Source organism: Gobius niger (assembly GCF_951799975.1).
Source record: "Gobius niger genome assembly, chromosome: 1".
In the NCBI taxonomy this organism is placed as follows: Eukaryota; Metazoa; Chordata; class Actinopteri; order Gobiiformes; family Gobiidae; genus Gobius; species Gobius niger.
The window spans coordinates 17,801,445-17,820,462 of NC_136852.1; the positions used below are offsets into that span (position 1 = coordinate 17,801,445).

Genomic DNA, 19,018 nt, shown 5'->3' on the forward strand with positions numbered 1-19,018 from the left:
CAAAACAATAACCTCCAGAATTCACTCACTGAGCTTCAACTCTCAGCTGCACTAGCACTAATAAGGGCTTGATTGGGCTTATTGTGAACTACAATTGAACAAGTGTCTTTAAGGGCTTAAAAAAAAGTATATGTAAAAACATTAGCGTGTAGAGTGTTTTTGTAATTGTAAATAATATCACAATAGTCATCAGTAAAGCCTATATTTGCTTTGAACAGACTTGGGAACACAGGCAGGTTATGCATATAAAGTATGCTTTTAAAGTTAAAGACACCAACCTGGTCCTTCATCACAGCAGGAGAAACACCGCCCACATCAGCACTGGATGCTCCAGGGGTCACCTTCACATCTGGCACCGCCTGGACAGTAAATGAATAAAACACAATGAGTCAAGTATTATTATACAGTGATAAAATACATTCACGCCAAAGACACCGACCAGGTCCTCCAGCAACGAGTCCAGGATCTTCAGGTCATCAGTGGGTGACTGGTCACTCTTGGTCCTAACAAGGAGTTTCCTTGGACCGCGGTTGTGACCCTTCCTCCTCTTCTTCCTGCCCTATAAAAGAGACAAAGCATATGATACAGCAATGTGTAATAGAGAAAAAAACAATACTTGGTTTATTCATAATGCTGTGGGAAAAACTTGAGAGGGGAACCAGGCTTCCTTCATGGCAAAGGCCTGAAAGTTTATGTTTGGTTGAGAATATACTACAAAATAACTAATTCTGTATTAACAGTGAATTAACCTCTACCAATACAAAAGATGATTTACTAATGCAGGAGGTTAATAGCAAGCACTACTTCAAACTGAAACAGGCACATTTCACAGACTGGTATAAGCTATCAGTAGAAACCTTTTTATATAACTTGTGCAAATCTGATAAACGAATGTGACAAACAACGGCACCTGCACTTTAAATTTCAGTTTAGTACATCAGGCTTTACCCTCTTAACCCCCACCTGAACTGAGCACATTTTCTCCAGCTTTACCCAAATCTAAAAGCTTTTGGGAAAAGTTATAGCAACAAAAACGAGGATGAAAATGTGACAAAAGAGCGATGAAAACATAAGAAAAAGGACCAACAAAAAAGAAAGACCATGAAAAAGTGACAAAAGCCGAGCAAATAAGTGAGAAAAAGAGCGACGAAAAAGTGCCAGAAAAGAAACAACAATGCAACAAAAACATGACAAAAGAGCGTAACAAAAATGCAACGATAACACGACAAAAACAGGATCAGTTTTGTAGGCCTTGGCTTTCAAATGAGGCGTAACACTGTTGCTCTACAGTACAGAAGCTTAGATTTAGGTAAAGCCGAACTGGAGAAAATGTGCTCAGTTATGGTGGGGGTTAAGAGGTTAAATCACATTGCATGTACAGATGCTGGAAGTTTTGTTAATGAAAACAGATTTTTACCATAATATAGGCAAGCATAAGCTTAAAGGAATAGGCCACCGTTTTTCCATACTGAGATATCTTCATACCTGAGCTTAGGAGTTCTTTTGTAGCTGTCTGGTCTTCACAGGTGCAGGTGCTTCACAGAGCACGGACAGCGTTAGCATTTAGCCTCTCCCCCTCTCCTCTATAGCTCCAAAAAAGGTCAAGTTAGAAGCGACCAAAATCTTCCACGTTTCCCCTATTTACATACGGTTACATGAGCCTTTACACAATCCAAGTATAGTTACACAAAATTAAACATGTGCATATTCTAAGCGGATAAAAAGATATATAAACTATATTGCAAGGCGTAGTAATATCACCACGCCTTGCAATATAGTTCCCTTTTTATTCGCTTACAAAATCGTCATGTTTAATTTTGTGTAACTATACTTGGATTGTGTAAAGGCTCATGTAACCGTATGTAAATAAGGGGAAACCTGGAAGATTTTGGTCGCTTCTAACTTCACTCCTGTTTGGTCCCGTAGAAGAGGCTATAAATGCTAATGCCATCTGTGCTCTGTTTACGTGACTGAGCGCACATAAAGACCAGACAGCTACAAAAGAACTCCTAAGCTCAGGTATGAAGATATCTCAGTGTGGAAAAACGGTGGCCTATTCCTTTAACCAAGCACATTTTTTCCAGTTCAGCTTTACCCAAATCGTAAAGCTTCTTGATTGGAGAGTTCACAGCCTGTAGGCCAGTGTAATGCCTCATTTGAAAGCAAAGACCTACAAAACTGCTCTAAAATGTTCCCAATGTGGACACAACCGCCGCTGTGTTGTGGACATAACCCGTGACTTTTTTGTCACCTGTTATGCTGTGTTTTTGTCGCTATTAAGATATGTTTTTTTCAAGAAGCTTTTACATTTGGGTAAAGTTGAAATGGAGAGAATGTGCCCGGTTAATGCAGGGGTTAAGAGGATAAAGGTCATGCTGGAGACACCAACCTGGTCCTTCATCGCATCAGGAGAAACGGCACCCACATCAGCACTGGTAGATGACGCTCCGGGTGTCACCTCCACAGCTGGCACCGCCTGGACAGTAAATGAATAAAACACAATGAGACAAATATTTAGATAGTACGGGTCGTTTTCTTTCCTGACCCACTGTAAATCAAACCTGACCCACCCAACCCGAAAAAAAAAGTTTGCCAACCCAACCCGAACCCGCACACATTGAAAAACTGCAACATGAGTCACGTTGCAGCTGCTATGACTTAAAGCAGGGGTGCCCAAACTTTTTGTCTCCGAGGGCCAAAATTAAAAAGTGCCTGTGAGTCGCGGGCCAAACACAGCGATGTCAAGCACGAAAAACACATATAACTGCAAATAACATGCTATATTAAAACAAATGGTATACTATGCCAATTGTAGCATTTAGTGCCAAAAAAAAAACACCTGTATCTGCAGCACCTACAGTAACTTTACCTCATTCTGAGACGAAAACAATGATGGAAATGTGAGAAAAAAGTGAGAAAACATTGACAAAAAGTGACGAAAAAAATGACAAAAATGTGACAAAAATGTGATAAAAAATTGACAAAAAAATGACATTTTTTTTTTACAAAAATGTGACCAAAAAATGACAAAAAATGACAAAAAAAATAACAAAAAATGACCAAAAAAATGACAAAAAATGACAAAAAATTGACTAAAAAAGGACAAAAATGTGACCAAAAAGTTACAAAAATGAGTTGAATACCCAACAAAAAAATTATGGAAAAAAAATCTGATGACGTGAGGAAAAAGATCCCCTCGGTTCAGGCGGGAGTTAAGAGGTTCACTCAAAGAAAACGCCACATTAGATTATTTTGAAAGTGTCAGTTCAGCATCAATTCTTTTATAAGTCAATTTTTAACATATACTGTTGTCGATGTCAACAACTCTTGCAATAAAAGTTGGAAAACTGTGAAAGTTGATGCTACAAAGCCCTGTAATTGATAAATAGACACCACAATAGTGTTTCCTTAGCTTTGTGAAAGGAGTGAAACAGCGCCCCCAATTTGACGGTGGTGGTCAAAAAGTGTACTGCATCCATATTTACCATTGAGAATGAGTTAGTTTTAACCACACGCAGCGCAAAAGTAGGTCACTCTTTGGCGGGCCAACAGAACTGTTTCGGCGGGCCAAATTTGGCCCGCGGGCCCCACTTTGGGCACCCCTGACTTAAAGGAATAGGCCACCGTTTTTACATACTGAGATATGTTCTTACTTGAGCTTTGACGAGTTCTTTAGGACCTGTCTGATCTTCTTCACCCGTGCCTTTAGTCACGTAAACACAGCGCAGACGGCGTTAGCATTTAGCCCCTCCCTCTCTCCTCTATAGCTCCAAAACAGGTCAAGATAGAAGCTACCAAGCTCTTCCACATTTTCCCTATTTAAATATGGTTACGTGAAGTGTAACACTACAAAGTATAATTACACACAATTAAACAATGTGGATTTTCTAAGCGGATAAAAGGGGGAACTATATTGTAAGGCGTAATAATACCAGGAGTAGTTCGAAATCCGCCCAGTAATCTTCACTTTACTGTGCGGATACCAAATTACTCCTGGTTAATTCTGTGTAATTATACTTTGTAGTGGAACACTTCACGTAACCATATTTAAATAGGGAAAACGTGGAAGAGCTTGGCAGCTTCTATCTTGACCTGTTTTGGAGCTATAGAGGAGAGAGGGAGAGGCTAAATGCTAACGCCGTCTGTGCTGTGTTTACGTGACTGAAGATCAGACAGGTCCTAAAGAACTCGTCAAAGCTAAGGTAAGAACATATCTCAGTATGTAAAAACGGTGGCCTATTCCTTTAAAACAGGAGCGCGTCAGTGGAGAATTAACACTTGATGTTTTGTTTTGCTACTGCACCGCTGAGGAACCTTTGAAATCGCTTATCATGAAACAAGGAGCAGAAACTATCATGAGGCTTTACCTCTATCACGTTATGAAAATATCTTTCCGTCAAACTAAACAGAGTTTGGACTAAAGTGGAGCAGCCTTTACCTGACGCTACAAGGTGTTGCTCTCCTCAGGTTAACAAGATGCTGTGTCTTTTTTATTTTAGTTTTATCTTGTGTCTTGTTGATGCATTATTTTAATCACATGTATGTTTCCCATATGTGCTTGGGCACTGCTAATGTGCCGCATTTGTAGTGGTGATCAAAATTATACAGAAGTGATAGGCCAGGTGACATCTAAACAAAAACGCTAATGATACGTTTACCCCATAAAACTAAACGTTCAACAAAACACTGCGGGTGTCGGGTCGACCTGCGCATCAGTATTAGGTAGTAATAAAATAAGTTCACACTAAAGACACCAACCTGGTCCTTCTCCATCACAGCAGGGGAAACGGCGGTCACATCAGCACTGGTAGATGACCTTCCAGGCGTCACCTCCACAGCTGGCACCGCCTGGACAGTAAATAAACAAAATACGATGAGACAAATACTTGAATACTAATAATGTAAGCCCACACTAAAGACACCTACCCGGTCCTTCAGCTTCAAGTCCAGGATCTTCACGGCACCGGTGGGTGACGGAGCAGGTGTCACCACCACGACCTCGGCGGGGGGCCGCTTAAGAAATGACAAAATGAAAAGAATGTTGTGGTTCACGTCTGAAAGGCTTTGTAATAATAACATGCACATCGTTTACATTCTAAAACACTTACCAGGTCTGGCACCGCAGGTGCTGTAGGAGTGGGAGGTGAACTGGCTGAAGGTGAACTTCACTGCCTTTGCTGCCTTCACCTGAAATGTATGTAAATATTCAGTCTTTAATCTCTTTACCTCCACCTGAACTGAGCACATTTACCCAAATCTAAAAGCTTCTTGACCAAAGTGTCAAAATGGAGATAAAAATGAGAATGAAAACGCAACCAAACAAAAGTGTTCAAAAAAAACGGAAAAGCAACAATGACACAATAAAAAAGGCCTGAAAAGGCGACTAAAGAGTCATGACAATGAAACAAAGAAGCCACAAAAATAAAACGAAAATGACAAAAAGCTGTGAAAAATCATAAAAACACAATGAAAACACAGCAAAAGCGCTTAAAAAAAACGGGGTAAAAATGTGACAAAAAAGCTATGATCACTTTTGCAGATCTTAGCTTTTAAAGGAGCTGTTACACTGGCCAAGAAGCTTTTAGATTTGGGTAAAGATGCACTGGAATAAATTTGCTCAGTCAAGGTGGGGGTTAAGAGGTTAAATATACAATATATCAAGCAGAAAAAGGTACAAACCTTCCGCTGGGGTTGGCTTGGCTTTGAGGCAGCAGCTTTCTGACGTCTCGCACGTGACGCCTAATAATTAAAGAACAAAAAAAAAACACCATAAATACTTCATATTTGTAAACAAGGCAAATCATCCACTTTTACTTCAACTATTTCAACATTGTGTTGCAAAGCACAAGAGCTCACCTTGCACTCCACAGAGCCAGAAGGGACAAGCTTGTCCATCTTCTTAAGCATGGCTCTGCTGAAGAGAACGGGGGAAAGCGGGATGGAGAAGACAGACTCCACCTTAAAAGAATAAAAATAAACACAATCATTAATATATAACAATTCAATAATACAAAGATGTCAAATGGTTTAGAAATATTACAAACCTCCTGCTGAACCAGCCGCCTCTTGGGACCCCTTTGGGAGTGCGCGGGGCTCCCCAGCTGGCTCCTCTGTAAGGACAGTATCCACAGTCTTAATAACATGCACTGATGAAGCTGAAGCTTTGAAAGTAGAGGCAAGTCTCACCTTGTTCCTCCGTCTCCTTTCCACCAGGGTAAAGGCATCAGGATCCGGCGTTGGATCACTGATGACTGGTGGGGGGGGGGGTGGAGACACAGGGGTTGGACTGGGATGTGTCTCCATGTGGATGTAGGACGCTTGGAACAGCAGGTCAGCGTACAGCTTCATCCCCCCATCAGTGTCGCTCAGATGGACCTGTGAAAGATATGGGACAAAAACAGTTATTATGGGCACCATTTTACTGAGTTAATTATTTCTACTAGACTTGTAATGCAGATGAACTTGCATCTGATTCAAACTATATCAGAGAACTTACACCGTCATGGCACCGCAAGTGCTGTTCTTTCAGCGGGAAGTACTCAGCAGCAGGGTAGAACTTGATACCTAGAACATTAAATTACAAACATAGCATTAATGTCTATGAAAGCTCAAATAAAATTAAACATATATAGTGATCAGACTCTATAGTTAAATGTATCCCTATAACACTCACCCATGCGTGCTGCGACACGGTGGTACTCCTGCCGCAGGTGCTCTTGCAGGTAGACTGGACTATCACCGCGAGGTGGAAAGTCCAGGACACAGACCTCAGGCCAGCGGCTGCAGACAGATGCCAGGTAGTGGCCAAAGTCCACACCAGCCTCAGAGATGGTACGGCTGGACTTGAGGTTGTTGGAGGGAGCGGTCACGACCACGAGCGATGGCCTGCGATCCACGAGCGATGGATGGCGGCTGTCGTTCGCGAGCTCGACCTCGAGCTGCGCGGCGCTCGCTCCAGGGGTGCAGCTGATGCCAAACGATACCTTGTTGCCAGGTATCTTGACATAGCCATCTACGAAGTGGCGCAGATGGCTGGCCCCAACAATCAGAACAAACTGGAAAAACACAGCACAATAATGGCAGTTAATAACATGAAAAGTTACTAAACCAAGTCCAATTTTCTTTAAATAATACGATGTAACATAGATTTGAGTAGATAGATAAAATCATCTGCCAATTGAGTACAATTGTTTACACTTAAAATAGAGGAAAATCATTTGGACCTATAATATCACAATGCACAGTCATTTCAGTTTATAAGGATTATTGTAATGTTTTTCTTTAATATAAAAAAGGCAAACCTTCTTGCTGGGGCTCGGAGGAGGGATGGCCAATTTGTGCTGCTTTCCCGTCAGCTTGGACATTGGCCATCGGCGGACCTTATGGCGGAATCCTGTTCCTTTCGCTAATAAGAAAAGAAACAAATAATTCAATTATTAATCTTTATATTGTACATGTATTTATTTTATATGACTGTACAGTTTACACTTAAGATAGTGACACAAATGAGTAACACTTACGGTAAAGTTCCGCATCATCAGCTGTGGGAGGCTGCACAGGAGCGGGGGTCCGCTCTGCCAACCTCTCCCTAGCTGCCTGGGAACGACGGAAAGACTTTCCACGAGGCATCTGAAATATGAGAAAACATTTAACATAAAACATTTAACATGTTTTTCTTGTAGAAAAATGTAAGCAAAGATATAATCTATGTAAATGACCAAATCAATGTTTGTGGGCTGATAAACTGTATAAATGAGTGTTTAATAGTACTGTGTACAATGAGTGTTTAATAGTACTGTGTACAATGAGTGTTTAATAGTACTGTGTACAATGAGTGTTTAATAGTACTGTGTACATGTGTCATTATTTTGGCACTTCAGTATTTGTCTTAACCTGAAACTCCCTCTTGTGGTTAAAAATATACCTTGAATTTGGAATCATTGGCTCTGCTGTGACGTCAGCCTCACACACACATAAACACCCCCCTCCCCCGCCTGTCCCAGCTCCTCTAGGAAACGCCTCCTCAGGTGCATTTTTCAAATGTTTTTCGCTCCTACAGTCTATACTCGTCACCACGGCAACAGAACTTCAAATGTGGCGCTGCTGGACAGAGGAACTTCATTGGCTGACTCCACCCTCAGCTCCTCTGATTGGCTCTAAGCTCTCACTCTACAAGGACATAGCAACTGGGCTGAACATGCAATGGCCACTTCTACCAGAAACATGTCATCATTAGCTTTAACATCAAGTTAGAACCAGAACCAAACCAGGACTACATGAGGTCTAACAGTGAAAGACTTGGTCTAACCCAGAACTCCAACAGAAAAGTCCTGCCTTACACAGTATACCTGCTCCCCTGAGTCTCTCCCCCTGCTCTGAGCAACAGCATGGCAACGGCATAGCAACGGCATAGCAACGGCATAGCAACGGCATAGCAACGGAGCCACTCATTGGCTGTCCCCCAAGCTTCCCGCGCACACACAGCCAATGAGCGCGCGGCACCGTCTCCCGCACACACTCTCCGGGACCTTTCAGTATTTAGCTTTCTTTTTACCCATAAAAACCAAATAAAATAAAACTAATAATCACCTTATGTGACTAACACACCACAGGCACACACATCTAAACACATGCTCTCAAGCCACGGACTTAAATAACACGAGCAGCTCAAAGAAACCATTTCATTTCACCATTTCAGACATTACATCAGCCTGGCTGTGGCAGCAGCGCACAAAACCAAGCTTTCCCCACAGTCACCACGATAGAGCTCAATATGTACGCTTAATAACGCTCGAATATACAGAAAATATACTTATTACAGCCCCGGGCAGAGCATACATGTGTGGCTACTGCTTTAATGCAGCGTTTAGCTTAAACCAGAGCTATCACAGAGAAGAAAAAACAGTTCTTACCTTAAGACGTTTTCAGAGATGAATCCAAAAAAAGAATCAACTCAGAATAGTCCAAATGATCCAAAGAGAAAAGGCTGAAAAAGGCTGAAAAGGGCTTCTCTTGCTTGGTCCAAAAAGGATTCGGCTCAGAGACGCAGAGGGAGAAAGTTATCGGCTCTTGAAGAACTGAAAACTTCCAAAGAGGGGCGGGTCCGCGGAGTTTATATACCGGTCCAACGCGTGACGTCACTCACGTTTCATAGTGCTGATAGGCTGAAAGGTCAAACCATATAAAAACATACGTAATCACGCTTGATTCTCTCTCTCTCTCTCTCTCTCTCTCTCTCTCTCTCTCTCTCTCTCTCTCTCTCTCTCTCTCTCTCTCTCTCTCTCTCTCTCTCTCTCTCTCTCTCTCTCTCTCTCTCTCCGCGTGCAGAGCTCTGTTCGTGACGCTTCTCCTCCTGGCTCGCTTGTTTACACCGCGGTGCCTTAAAGCCACAGTACCCAATATTTTTTACAATAATGGAAGAGGAGGCCACTATATGTGGTTCATATTTAATAACATATTAAACACATAACATATTTGTAGCATCCTGATTCTTCACAGGGGTGAGTTCACAGCTGCATTTCACTGCAGGGTCTCTTATCAGAGTCACTTTCACAGAAATGGTGTAACTCAGCTGTGAGTCCAACAAACTGATACAAAGACTTAGTAATTAGTGTCAGTGGAGCAAATATCTGACTTTACACAAAAATAAATGGGTGTGGCCACTGGCCCTGATGCATGTGCTCAGTTACTTTCCGTAACTATGGGTCTATGAGTGAATGGTTTGAAACGGAAATGCCATCAAGCTGGGAAAAAACAGTGGCATTAGGACTAAAAATAAAAAAGTGGCTTAAAACTCCAAGAAGGCGCGACATTTTATTAGCGACAAATTTACACAATATCTGTTTTGTACTTGCTTTGATCAGAAGTTCAGTGGGCAAAAAGCAAAAGCAAAAAGTTAACTTGAATTATTAGTTGCTACAGTCCCCGACCCCGGATGTTTTGATATAGGAATTTTGAAAGTGGGCGCGTTAGCGCCCCCTGCAGAGCACCAAATAAAAATGAATGGAGAAAAAAAGTAAACATTGTCGTAGACAAAAAAAATTTGGCACAGACATCCGTCACGTGACCCTGATCAAAAAGTAAATTATGGCGACGCCCATTTCCCCACCGTGTTGCCATGGCAACAACCCGATATCAAGTTTGGCGTAGCCAAACCAAAATTGGTACACACCTTCGTCGTGACCGTCCGAACAAAAAAGTACGTTACGTGGTTGCTAGGCAACCCACACAAAGTCGGCCATTTTGGGAAATATCGTGTGATCTGGCGCCGAAGGCGCCGTTTCTTGCCTTTGCTCTTTTATAAACTCGACCGAGGGTGGCAGCGACAGCTGAATCACGTACGGCGCGGCAGCGCCCCCCGGTTATTGCGGTGGCGTGCGACGGCGTGCGCCAACCGGCCAACGCCGCTCGCGAGGGCCTCTAAATGCCGCTTGCGGCTTTAATTATTATTATTTTTCTTCTATCCGTGTTTTTTTGGAATAACTCCACGAGTCGTCGACGAAAACTCACCATTTTTTGCCCAAAATTAAAAATCCCGGCGATACACAGTGTCAATGAATCCCATTAAAAAATGTTGAAAAATGGCGCGTCAGCGCCCCCTGGAAAATCAGGATTACATTGCGCCTATGGAGAGATTCGAAAATTTAAGTTTGTCGTTTTTGCCCAAAATTCAATTAGGTGAAAAAAAAAACTTTCAAATCTCCAAAATTAAAAAATTTAAAAAAATGGCGCGTCAGCGCCCCCTGGAAAAACGGCGTTAACATTGCGGCCTATGGCCAGACCCCCCAAAATCCCGAAAAACCTGAAAATTTTAGTTCGTCGTAGACGAAAAAAATTCGGCACAGTGATTGGTCACATGAAGCCAAAAAAAAAAACATATTACGCGGTTGCTAGGCAACCACCTATACGGCGGCCATATTGGCCAGAAGAGCGACCTGGCGCCGAAGGCGCCTTTTCGTGCCCTCGCATTTGAACGAACTCGTCCTAGGGCGTTGAACGCAGCGACTCCCCGGTCGCTCCAGATCATCTACACATGTGGGGCATTAAAAGTTATTAAAAACTTTCTAATAGGATTTCCGGTTTTGTCATGGCAACGCCATGAATTTGGCGTTCGTTTTCGGCGTTCGCCGTCACTTTCGAAGAGTCATAACTCGCACATACTGTGGCCGATTTGAGTGAAACTTGAATCGTTGGTCGAGTCGTCGGCCCCGGATGTTTTGATATGGGAATTTTGAAAATGGGCGCTATAGCGCCCCCTGCAGAGCACCAAATAAAAATGAATAGAGAAAAAAAGTAAACTTTGTCGTAGACAAATAAAATTTGGCACAGACATCCGTCACGTGACCTCGATCAAAAAGTAAATTATGGCCACGCCCATTTTCCCACGGTGTTGCCATGGCAACGACCCGAAATAAAGTTTGGCGTAGCCAAACCAAAATTGGTACACACCTTCGTCATGACCGTCCGAACAAAAAAGTACATTATGTGGTTGCTAGGCAACCCACACAAAGTCGGCCATTTTGGGAAATATTGCGTGATCTGGCGCCAAAGGCGCATTTCTTGCCTTTGCTCTTTTATAAACTCAACCGAGGGTGGCAGGGACGGCATAACCACGTAAGGCGCGGCAGCGCCCCCCGGTTATTGCGGTGGCGTGCGACGGCGTGCGCCAACCGGCCAACGCTGCTCGCGAGGGCCTCTAAATGCCGCTTGCGGCTTTAATTAGGCCCGAGCGGCCTGGCAGGGCTCGGGCCTATTGTAATTGTACGGCAGTGCGCGGAGCGCACTGAAGAAAGACGTGCGCGTAGCGCACGTCCCGAAAAGAGCGCGCAGCGCTCAAGAAACAGAGCGCGGAGCGCTCCCCATGCATTAGACAGTAATGGGGGGACTCCCGGCACCACGCCCTGTCCGGTGAAATTGGCGTGTGCCGCGAAAGCGGCACATTTGTAACTGCTCGTGTGAAAAAAGGTGAAAAATCCAGTGAAGGCGCAACATTGACAAGAAAGTAGTCGATGACGAGCGCAACGCGCTCGTCATCGACCATGGCCACTTCCCAATGCCCAAAACACTACTAGAGTGACTCAGGGCATTAAGGCCTATCCAATGATATAGGTGTTTGCCGCGAAAGCGGCATATTTGTTGTTGCTCGCAAAAAAATCTGAAAAAAAAACGCATTAAGAAATATTGACAAAGAAGTGGTAAAATACGAGCGCAACGCGCTCGTATTTGACAATGAACCTTACGGGTGGGTTACTGGACGTGAGACCTTTCCGACGATATAAATATGCGCCGCCGCAGGCGGCCCATATTGTTATTGTAAGAGTTTTTCTTATTATTATTATTATTTTTCATCTATCCGTGTTTTTTTGGAATAACTCGACGAGTCGTCGACGAAAACTCACCATTTTTTGCCCAAAATTAAAAATCCCGGCGATACACTGTGTCAAAAAGTCCCATTAAAAAATATCGAAAAATGGCGCGTCAGCGCCCCCTGGAAAATCAGGATTACATTGCGCCTATGGAGAGACTCGAAAATTTAAGATCGTCGTTTTTGCCCAAAATTCAATTAAGTGAAAAAAAAAACTTTCACATCTCCAAATTTAAAAAATTAAAAAAAATGGCGCGTCAGCGCCCCCTGGAAAAACGACGTTAACATTGCGGCCTATGGCCAGACCCCCCAAAATCCCGAAAAACCCGAAAATTTTAGTTCGTCGTAGACGAAAATAATTCGGCACAGTGATTGGTCACATGAAGCCAAAAAAAAAAAGATATTACGCGGTTGCTAGGCAACCAACTGTATGGCGGCCATATTGGCCAGAAGAGCGACCTGGCGCCAAAGGCGCCTTTTCGTGCCTTCGCATTTGAACGAACTCGTCCTAGGGCGTTGAACGCAGCGACTCCCCGGTCGCTCCAGATCATCTCCACATGTGGGGCATTAAAAGTTATTAAAAACTTTCTAATAGGATTTCCGGTTTTGTCATGGCAACGCCATGAATTTGGCGTTCATTTTCGGCGCTCGCCGTCGCCTTCGAAGAGTCATAACTCGCACATACTGTGGCCGATTTAAGCGTAACTTGAATCGTTGGTCGAGTCGTCGGCCCCGGATGTTTTGATATGGGAATTTTGAAAATGGGCGCAATAGCGCCCCCTGCAGAGCACCGAATAAAAATTAATGGGGAAAAAAAGTAAACTTTGTCGTAGACCAAAAAAATTTGGCACAGACATCCGTCACGTGACCCCGATCAAAAAGTAAATTATGGCCACGCCCATTTTCCCACCGTGTTGCCATGGCAACGACCCAAAATAAAGTTTGGCGTAGCCAAGCCAAAATTGGTACACACCTTCGTCATGACTGTCCGAACAAAAAAGTACATTACGTGGTTGCTAGGCAACCCACACAAAGTCGGCCATTTTGGGAAATATCGCGTGATCTGGCGCCGAAGGCGCATTTCTTGCCTTTGCTCTTTTATAAACTCGACCAAGGGTGGTAGCGTCATTTTAACCACGTAGGGCGCGTTAGCGCCCCCCGGTTGTTGCGGTGGCGTGCGACGGCGTGCGCCAACCGGCCAACGCTGCTCGCGAGGGCCTCTAAATGCCGCTTGCGGCTTTAATTAGGCCCGAGCGGCCTGGCAGGGCTCGGGCCTATTGTAATTGTACGGCAGTGCGCGGAGCGCACTGAAGAAAGACGTGCGCGTAGCGCACGTCCCGAAAAGAGCGCGCAGCGCTCAAGAAACAGAGCGCGGAGCGCTCCCCATGCATTAGACAGTAATGGGGGGACTCCCGGCACCACGCCCTGTCCGGTGAAATAGGCGTGTGCCGCGAAAGCGGCACATTTGTAACTGCTCGTGTGAAAAAAGGTGAAAAATCCAGGCATGGCGCAACATTGACAAGAAAGTAGTCGATGACGAGCGCAACGCGCTCGTCATCGACCATGGCCACTTCCCAGTGCCCAAAACACTACTAGAGTGACTCAGGGCATTAAGGCCTATCCAATGATATAGGTGTTTGCCGCGAAAGCGGCATATTTGTTGTTGCTCGCAAAAAAATCTGAAAAAAAAACGCATTAAGAAATATTGACAAAGAAGTGGTAAAATACGAGCGCAACGCGCTCGTATTTGACAATGAACCTCACGGGTGGGTTACTGGACGTGAGACCTTTCCGACGATATAAAGATGGGCCGCCGGAGGCGGCGCTATATTGTTATTGTAAGGGTTTTTCTTATTAGGCCCGAGCGGCCTGGCAGGGCTCGGGCCTATTGTAATTGTACGGCAGTGCGCAGAGCGCACTGAAGAAAGACGTGCGCATAGCGCACGTCCCGAAAAGAGCGCGTAGCGCTCAAGAAACAGAGCGCGGAGCGCTCCCCATGCATTAGACAGTAATGGGGGGACTCCCGGCACCACGCCCTGTCCGGTGAAATAGGCGTGTGCCGCGAAAGCGGCACATTTGTAACTGCTCGTGTGAAAAAAGGTGAAAAATCCAGGCATGGCGCAACATAGACAAGAAAGTAGTCGATGACGAGCGCAACGCGCTCGTCATCGACTATGGCCCTAAAACAGTCCCTAAAACCCTACTATAGTGACTCAGGGCATCAAGGCCTATCTAATGATATAGGTGTTTGCCGCGAAAGCGGCATATTTGTAGTTGCTCGCAAAAAAATTTGAAAAAAAACGCATTAAGAAATATTGACAAAGAAGTGGTCAAATACGAGCGCAACGCGCTCGTATTTGACAATGAACCTCACGGGTGGGTTACTGGACGTGAGACCTTTCCGACGATATAAAGATGGGCCGCCGGAGGCGGCGCTATATTGTTATTGTAAGAGTTTTTCTTATTCTTATTAGGCCCGAGCGGCCTGGCAGGGCTCGGGCCTATTGTAATTGTACGGCAGTGCGCGGAGCGCACTGAAGAAAGACGTGCGCGTAGCGCACGTCCCGAAAAGAGCGCACAGCGCTCAAGAAACAGAGCGCGGAGCGCTCCCCATGCATTAGACAGTAATGGGGGGACTCCCGGCACCACGCCCTGTCCGGTGAAATAGGCGTGTGCCGCGAAAGCGGCACATTTGTAACTGCTCGTGTGAAAAAAGGTGAAAAATCCAGGCCTGGCGCAACATTGACAAGAAAGCAGTCGATGACGAGCGCAACGCGCTCGTCATCGACCATGGCCACTCCCCAGTCCCTAAAACACTACTAAAGTGACTCAGGGCATGAAGGCCTATCCAATGATATAGGTGTTTGCCGCGAAAGCGGCATATTTGTAGTTGCTCGCATAAAAATCTGAAAAAAAAACGCATTAAGAAATATTGACAAAGAAGTGGTAAAATACGAGCGCAACGCGCTCGTATTTGACAATGAACCTCACGGGTGGGTTACTGGACGTGAGACCTTTCCGGTGATATAAATATGGGCCGCCGCAGGCGGCGCTATATTGTTATTGTAAGAGTTTTTCTTATTATTATTATTATTAGGCCCGAGCGGCCTGGCAGGGCTCGGGCCTATTGTAATTGTACGGCAGTGCGCGGAGCGCACTGAAGAAAGACGTGCGCGTAGCGCACGTCCCGAAAAGAGCGCGCAGCGCTCAAGAAACAGAGCGCGGAGCGCTCCCCATGCATGAGACAGTAATAGGGGGGACCCCGGCACCACGCCCTGTCCGGTGAAATAGGCGTGTGCCGCGAAAGCGGCACATTTGTAACTGCTCGTGTGAAAAAAGGTGAAAAATCCAGTGAAGGCGCAACATTGACAAGAAAGTAGTCGATGACGAGCGCAACGCGCTCGTCATCGACCATGGCCACTCCCCAATGCCCAAAACACTACTAGAGTGAGTCAGGGCATCGAGGCCTATCCAATGATATAGGTGTTTGCCGCGAAAGCGGCATATTTGTTGTTGCTCGCAAAAAAATCTGAAAAAAAAACGCATTAAGAAATATTGACAAAGAAGTGGTAAAATACGAGCGCAACGCGCTCGTATTTGACAATGAACCTTACGGGTGGGTTACTGGACGTGAGACCTTTCCGACGATATAAATATGGGCCGCCGGAGGCGGCGCTATATTGTTATTGTAAGGGTTTTTCTTATTATTATTATTATTAGGCCCGAGCGGCCTGCAGGGCTCGGGCCTATTGTAATTGTACGGCAGTGCGCGGAGCGCACTGATGAAAGACGTGCGCGTAGCGCACGTCCCGAAAAGAGCGCGCAGCGCTCAAGAAACAGAGCGCGGAGCGCTCCCCATGCATTAGACAGTAATGGGGGGACTCCCGGCACCACGCCCTGTCCGGTGAAATAGGCGTGTGCCGCGAAAGCGGCACATTTGTAACTGCTCGTGTGAAAAAAGGTGAAAAATCCAGTGAAGGCGCAACATTGACAAGAAAGTAGTCGATGACGAGCGCAACGCGCTCGTCATCGACCATGGCCACTTCCCAATGCCCAAAACACTACTAGAGTGACTCAGGGCATCGAGGCCTATCCAATGATATAGGTGTTTGCCGCGAAAGCGGCATATTTGTTGTTGCTCGCAAAAAAATATGAAAAAAAACGCATTAAGAAATATTGACAAAGAAGTGGTAAAATACGAGCGCAACGCGCTCGTATTTGACAATGAACCTTACGGGTGGGTTACTGGACGTGAGACCTTTCCGGTGATATAAATATGGGCCGCCGCAGGCGGCGCTATATTGTTATTGTAAGAGTTTTTCTTATTATTAGGCCCGAGCGGCCTGGCAGGGCTCCTGGCAGGGCTCGGGCCTATTGTAATTGTACGGCAGTGCGCGGAGCGCACTGAAGAAAGACGTGCGCGTAGCGCACGTCCCGAAAAGAGCGCGCAGCGCTCAAGAAACAGAGCGCGGAGCGCTCCCCATGCATTAGACAGTAATGGGGGGACTCCCGGCACCACGCCCTGTCTGGTGAAATAGGCGTGTGCCGCGAAAGCGGCACATTTGTAACTGCTCGTGTGAAAAAAGGTGAAAAATCCAGTGAAGGCGCAACATTGACAAGAAAGTAGTCGATGACGAGCGCAACGCGCTCGTCATCGACCATGGCCAGTCCCCAGTGCCCAAAACACTACTAGAGTGACTCAGGGCATTGAGGCCTATCCAATGATATAGGTGTTTGCCGCGAAAGCGGCATATTTGTTGTTGCTCGCACAAAAATCTGAAAAAAAAAACGCATTAAGAAATATTGACAAAGAAGTGGTAAAATACGAGCGCAACGCGCTCGTATTTGACAATGAACCTCACGGGTGGGTTACTGGACGTGAGACCTTTCCAACGATATAAATATGGGCCGCCGCAGGCGGCGCTATATTGTTATTGTAAGAGTTTTTCTTATTCTTATTCTTATTATTATTATTTTTCATCTATCCGTGTTTTTTTGGAATAACTCGACGAGTCGTCGACGAAAACTCACCATTTTTTGCCCAAAATTAAAAATCCCGGCGATACACAGTGTCAATGAATCCCAATAAAAAATGTTGAAAAATGGCGCGTCAGCGCCCCCTGGAAAATCAGGATTACATTGCGCCTATGGAGAGACTCGAAAATTTAAGTTCGTCGTTTTTGCCCAAAATTCAATTAGGTGAAAAAAAAAACTTTCAGATCTCCAAATTTAAAAAATTCAAAAAAATGGCGCGTCAGCGCCCCCTGGAAAAACCACGTTAACATTGCGGCCTATGGCCAGACCCCCCAAAATCCCGAAAAACCCGAAAATTTTTGTTCGTCGTAGACGGAAAAAATTCGGCACAGTGATTGGTCACATGAAGCCAAAAAAAAAAAAATATTACGCGGTTGCTAGGCAACCAACTATACGGCGGCCATATTGGCCAGAAGAGCGACCTGGCGCCGAAGGCGCCTTTTCGTGCCCTCGCATTTGAACGAACTCGTCCTAGGGCGTTGAACGCAGCGACTCCCCGGTCGCTCCAGATCATCTACACATGTGGGGCATTAAAAGTTATTAAAAACTTTCTAATAGGATTTCCGGTTTTGTCATGGCAACGCCATGAATTTGGCGTTCGTTTTCGGCGTTCGCCGTCGCCTTCGAAGAGTCATAACTTGCACAAACTGTGGCCGATTTTAGCGTAACTTGAATCGTTGGTCAAGTCGTCGGCCCCGGATGTTTTGATATAGGAATTTTGAAAATGGGCGCGATAGCGCCCCCTGCAGAGCACCAAATAAAAATGAATGGAGAAAAAAAGTAAACTTTGTCGTAGACAAAAAAAATTTGGCACAGACATCCGTCACGTGACCCTGATCAAAAAGTAAATTATGGCCACGCCCATTTTCCCACTGTGTTGCCATGGCAACGACCCAAAATAAAGTTTGGCGTAGCCAAGCCAAAATTGGTACACACCTTCGTCATGACCGTCCAAACAAAAAAATACATTACGTGGTTGCTAGGCAACCCACACAAAGTCGGCCATTTTGGGAAATATTGCGTGATCTGGCGCCGAAGGCGCATTTCTTGCTTTTGCTCTTTTATAAACTCAACCGAGGGTGGCAGCGACAGTAGAACCACGTATGGCGCGGCAGCGCCCCCCGGTTATTGCGGTGGCGTACGACGGCGTGCGCCAACCGGCCAACGCTGCTCGCGAGGGCCTCTAAATGCCGCTTGCGGCTTTAATTAGGCCCGAGCGGCCTGGCAGGGCTCGGGCCTATTGTAATTGTACGGCAGTGCGCGGAGCGCACTGAAGAAAGACGTGCGCGTAGCGCACGTCCCGAAAAGAGCGCGCAGCGCTCAAGAAACAGAGCGCGGAGCGCTCCCCATGCATCAGACAGTAATAGGGGGGAGTCCCGGCACCACGCCCTGTCCGGTGAAATAGGCGTTTGCCGCGAAAGCGGCATATTTGTAACTGCTCGCATGAAAAAAGGTGAAAAATCCAGGCAAGGCGCATAATTGACAAGAAAGTAGTCGATGACGAGCGCAACGCGCTCGTCATCGACCATGGCCACTCCCCAGCGCCCAAAACACTACTATAGTGACTCAGGGCATCGAGGCCTATCCAATGATATAGGTGTTTGCCGCGAAAGCGGCATA

The 19,018-nt window shown here is 45.5% G+C and overlaps 1 long non-coding RNA gene across 1 annotated transcript; it reads right to left on the bottom strand.

Moving 5' to 3' along the window:
• Nucleotides 1-5,677: 5,677 nt before the first annotated feature.
• LOC306978772 lies at nucleotides 5,678-6,112 on the bottom strand. Its single transcript, XR_013793925.1, has 3 exons — nucleotides 6,045-6,112; nucleotides 5,857-5,958; nucleotides 5,678-5,739 (listed from the first exon to the last, which is right to left on the bottom strand). It is a non-coding gene; the product is annotated as an uncharacterized lncRNA (long non-coding RNA).
• Between the last annotated feature and the right edge of the window lie 12,906 nt (nucleotides 6,113-19,018).